Here is a 6,000-nt window from a genome sequence, read left to right as displayed (position 1 = left end):
AGAAACTGTAGAGTTGTATTTTTCTGGGACATTTATTTTATACCATAAGGAAGTGAAATTTCTTCCTTAAATTATGTTTTCTTGCACTATTAGCCGGTGCCTGGGTGGACACCGTATAAATATAAATAAATTGCGGGATCATTGTGGAATGGATACACAAATGTGGTTGATTTAACTGTTAAGACAGTGACGTGCACATTCCAATGATCCAATGTGACAGTCTAGATGGGATGAATGGGACAGTAGGAAAAATGTCTCGTAGCAGGTTTAGGAAACACACTTTTTCTGTAGGTTATTCTTAGAATGACATCTTTGGAGCATTGTTCATTACAACTGCCACTGTCTGCTTTCCCACTTTGTGACAGTGTCATTGTATAAATGTCCCTACTGTATAAAATATATGGTAGTATTGAGTTAAAACCCTTTAAGGTCTTGGGGGCCCGGCTGGGTTTCTACTAAGCTAACATATGGGATCAAAATAATGTGGACCTCTGTAAGTATAAAACAATTATGAGAATGAATAATTTGACGAAACAATGCATTTGGTTTATGGCTATTTGCCCATATAAACGCCTTGAATGACATATTCATACATGGCAAAACAGATATTCAAACATAAATCAAAAGGAAGTATGTTTTAAAATGTCTCTCCTATATCTTAGAGATAAGAATGTTCAGGAAACGATATACAGTACTGGTCAGAGTTTGGACACACCTACTCATTCCAGGGTTTTTCTTAATTTTTGACTATTTTCTACATTGTAAAATAATAGTGAAGACATTATGTGTTATTATGTGTTCCAATTATGGAATAACACATATGGAATCATGTAGTAACCAAAAAAGTGTAAAACAAATCAAAATATATTTTATATTTGAGATTCTTCAAAGTAGCCACCCTTTGCCTCGATGACAGCTTCATGAGGTAGTCACCTGGAATTGCATTTCAATTTACAGGTGTGCCTTGTTAAAAGTGAATTCGGGGAATTTCTTTCTTTCTTAATGCATTTGAGCCAATCAGTTGTGTTTTGACAAGGTAGGGCTGGTATACAGAAGACAGCCATGTTTGGTAAAATACTAAGTCCTTATTATGGCAAGAATATCTCAAATAAGCAAAGAGAAACGACAGTCTATCATTACCTTAAGACATGAAGGTCAGTCAGTCCTGAAAATGTTACTGCAGTCGCAAAAACCATCAAGTGCTACGGCGAAACTGTCTCTCATGAGGACCGCCACAGGAAAGGAAGACCCAGAGTTACCTCTGCTGCAGAGGACAAGTTCATTAGATTTACCAGCCTCAGAAATTGCAGCCCAAATAAATGTTTCACAGAGTTCAAGTAACAGACACATCTCAACATCAACTGTTCAGAGGAGACTGTGTGAATCAGGCCTTCGTGGTTGAATTGCTGCAAAGAAACCACTCCTAAAGGATACCAATAAGTGTCTAAAGGACACTTATAACTGTAAAATACATATTTGTATGAATAGTGTTGAAGAAAATGTGCACATTTTCTAAAGGTCTCTCGATCAAAACATCTGCCTTCACCGCTGTGAACGTCACACAGAGCTCCAGTTTGGCTTAATGAACTTGTTCGGGAAACTCGCCTTTCATCTCATATTAATCTTGTCCATCTATGACAATCAGAAAGTGTTTTTTTTTGTCTAAAATCTATAAATAATTTTAAATTAATGTCTATAAATCAATCTCTGAATGTGCTATAGTGAGTGTGGTTATATGCACACAATAATACGATTTATTGTGCATAGTCAGGTTAATATAATAGTTTGATTAAAACATTTACATGCTTTGCAAGAAGAACGATTTCCCTAATTATCCTGTTTACATGGACACATCTGAAATCAGGCTACCTGATGGCAGAAAATCGGCAATCAAAATAAACATTCTACCACGGAAAATATATTATTTTTGGGAAGCAGATTTGAGTCTGAGTTCGGATATATAAAGTTTGTATGTGAAAACGACTTCTAAGAGGCATACATTTAGTTGTTCTGAACACACTTCACTCGAGCTAAAGACGGAGGCTTGCTCAGCTGGTACTAGCACATGGGCAGATCAAATACAACGCTGGAATGCCGATTTAAGGTGTTTACATGAAAAATTGCTCAGAAAACCAGGTATTTTAATTTGCTTATGCTTAACTTCAATTTTGACCTTATATCGATTTAAGATAAACAGAGTAAGGTTTTTATATGACTATTGCATCAATTGCCTACTGACAATCAGTTTATAAAATTATTAGTATGCAGGTAAGCGTACTCAGTGATGGAACCACTCTATCCTGCTGAGCTGATGTAAGGATTGCAGGCATGTGCTTTGTCAGCGGCTGTGATGTAGGGTTCAGCCATAAGTTGATGGACAGTCGGAAGAGCGAATGATATGATAGGAAGGACATCCCTGCTTCAAGTGGTTTCAGATTTCACATCCTAAGAAAGCCGCAAATGAAAATGAAAGTTTGGTACGGATCGGAAGGGCGGAAACTGCCCTTTCGATGTGGGTGACTAAGTCCTGGTTTTGTTGCCCGTTCTGGGGTCACCGTTGCAGGCTCACTTTTAAGGCTCTTACCCCAAAGTGAATAAAAAAAAAAGATGGATTACATCATCGCCACATCGGAGAGCAGGAAAAAAAACTATCTGTGTCATGTCAACATGTTTAAACCATACTTTACCCTCTACGATCAGGTGGCGAAGTTGGTGGAAACTGGTAGTGATGTTCTGCCTGTGACCACTGCTGTCACCGTTGACCAGTGCAGTTATAGCTTGTATGGCTTCCTGGGCGAACCCCCCCTCCAATAAGACTCAAAAATATCAAAAAGAACTAACAAAGACAAATAGAAACAAATTGTAGTATATAAATACAAATAAAAAAGTGAATCGAATTATTACACTATTACCCTATTGCTAACAAAAAACACAAATAAAACTAACTTGCACATCCTATATCACACAAATACACAAATAGAATAACACACTTTTAAAGAAGAGAACCTGATTATTACACTATTGCACTTCAAACAAGAAACACACAAACTAAATTGCACAACTAATAGTATTACTAATTGCATTAGTACTGTACAAAGTTAGAGGTGAGCTATTTGATAGATTCCCCTGCCCCCCTTACCTCGGGCTTCCAGTGGGGAGAGCTGAGGTCAACCTACCCCTGCCCCCTCCCCATCTCGCCTGATACACCCTGTGCCGTTTGGACGGTTGAGTAACTCGGAGATTCAAGAAAACGTCTTTTTTCTTTTTGGAACACTTGTCTCCGAAGGAAAAAGGCGACATTGTTGCACTGCATTTCGAATGTCAGGGTTTATTCTCCAATGTGCTAACCCAGACAAATGTACTAGAGCATGACATTGACGTTGGGAACTCTGCCCCAATCAAACAAATTCCACTGAGAAAAATCCCGAGCGGAACTCCTACGGATTTTGCAGGAGTTTCCCCTTGAAATCAGATATGTCCGTGTTAAGGATAACTTGGTTGCTGATTGTCTTTCAAGGGTGGGGAGGCAATACGTTTCGACTGTAAGTTTTGTTTTAGTTGCGATCAGTCCAAAGTTTCTGAAAAACTTGTGAGTTTTAGGTAACTATAGAAAAAGAGAAAAAAATTAAAATATTTACAAAAAAAGTATATGTAATAGATATTTACGAATAAAAGGTGTGTTGTCATAAACTTAATTGTTGACAGCCAGTAACCATGTTTACATTGGAGAAGGCCATGCATTTAAGTTGGTTATGTTGTGCAATGGAAGTTGTTTTCTGTTTGTGGTTAGCAAACTTGTCCAACAAAAAAAAAAAGATATATTTGTTGTCCTTAGGGGGAAGGTGTTACAGGTTATGTTTTTTCCCAAAAACTTTTTCATCCATTTTGAGGTTGGACTTTAGCATTTATAGCTCGTTAGCACATAGAGCACATTGATTGGTGTCACCTTGTTAGTCAGTATGTGTTACACCTGTGCTGGCTTGTCCATCTCGTTAGTGAGAAGGTGGTTCACCTGTGCTGGCCCTGGTGATATTTAAGAGTGCTCAGTGCTCCAATTGTCTTGAAAGATGTGGGGGGTCAACACCTATCGTTGGTGCAACCTAGTTTAATTTCTAGATCCTCTTAAGGATCCAACTCTTTTTTCAATTTTCGCCTAAAATGACATGCCCAAATTTAAACTCTTACAGCTACCTCCCCCCATCTTTCAATTTCCACCTGAAGACATACCCAAATCTAACTGCCTCTAGCTCAGGCCCAAAAGCAAGAATATGCATATTCTTGGTACCATTTGAAAGAAAACACTCTGAAGTTTGTGTAAATGTGAATTGAATGTAGGAGAATATAACACAATAGATCTGGTTTAGATAATACAATGAAAAACCATACGTTTTTTCTTTTTAATTGTTGTATCATCATCTTTAAAATGAACAAGATAAAACAAACATTCAGATATGAATATGGGGACAATTTCAGTGAAAAACATAAGAGGGCAACAGTACTTGTGCAAAGTTTCAGAATGATAACTTCCAAAATGAGTGATCATGAAGTCACCCAGGTGTCCCACACAAGTAGCCCAAATGTACGTACCCAAGTGGCCAAATTGGTGAAGGTATACATTTTGAAACAAATAACTATATACAAAATACCAAAATGGTATTCTAACACACCCCCCCAAAAAATGGAGGGAAAAAAATGGGGGGAAAAAATGGGAAAAAAATATTGAAAAAAAAATATGAAGAAAAAAAATATATACATTTACAAAATAACATGGGTAACTATTTACACACTTTCAATATTTGGAAGACCCTCAGTCCTCATTTAAATCAAATCTATTTATATAGCCCTTCGTACATCAGCTAATATCTCAAAGTGCTGTACAGAAACCCAGCCTAAAACCCCAAACAGCAAGCAATGCAGTTGCAGGTGTAGAAGCACGGTGGCTAGGAAAAACTCCCTAGAAAGGCCAAAACCTAGGAAGAAACCTAGAGAGGAACCAGGCTATGAGGGGTGGCCAGTCCTCTTCTGGCTGTGCCGGGTGGAGATTATAACAGAACAGATTTTCAAACGTTCATAGATGACCAGCAGGGTCAGACACTAATAATCACAGTGGTTGTAAAGGGTGCAACAGGACAGCACCTCAAGAGTAAATATGAACAGTTTACCTCTAGATGGCCCGGGAGGTGTGGAGCCAGAGACAGCAGGGGTCCAGCTGGATGAACCAGCTTCAGAGGGGGACGGACACGTTGGCACTGGGGGCTCCCATTCGGAGTCAGTGTCACTGTGAAAGAAAATGTTCAGTTAGAATAGTTTCACATATGAGCCCTGTATCAACAGGTATAATAAACAGATATATAGAGTACAAGGAACATAAAGTGCTGTTCCATTTCACTTTGGCCATTGTTGTGGGCCTGCCTCAAATAGGCTATTGCATGTGGGGGTGGGGTGGAGCCCCACCCCCACATGTGTACTTTACACATTTCATTACATTTTTATATATTGCAAATAAAATGTAAAAACAATCACAAATAATATTTTATACTATTAATTTCAAACAACGGCATTAGCATGAGAATAATTTATCAGTCCAAAACAATGTTCTCTCCGTTCAAAAAATATGCTTCCATTTGAGTCATGGTCGCTAACTGAGTCGTCTTCCAAAAGCATATGTTTCACTTTCACGATCAATTTCCTCTATAATTTTGTCTACATTCGTATATCTAGTCTTAGATTTAGCTTTCCCTGACTCATTCGCCATGATGTTCGATATATAAACAGCTGAAGATGCGTGTTACCGAAATAGTGCAGTGCGTAAAAAACTTAGCTCCTTCCAGTATGAATCTTCAGTGGCGAAAGACCGTCTTTACGCCAGAGTTTACTACATGGGTTGGTCTTCCAACACAGAACCATTGCATATTCCGTTTACCTCTTTACCATTGGCTATCTACCCAGCTAGATTTCAAGACGATCAGTGGTCATTGGGTTAAAATACAGTCAATCAAC

This window comes from Salvelinus namaycush, chromosome 19 (assembly GCF_016432855.1).
Source record: "Salvelinus namaycush isolate Seneca chromosome 19, SaNama_1.0, whole genome shotgun sequence".
NCBI lineage: Eukaryota > Metazoa > Chordata > Actinopteri > Salmoniformes > Salmonidae > Salvelinus > Salvelinus namaycush.
This window is presented reverse-complemented; position numbering follows the sequence as displayed.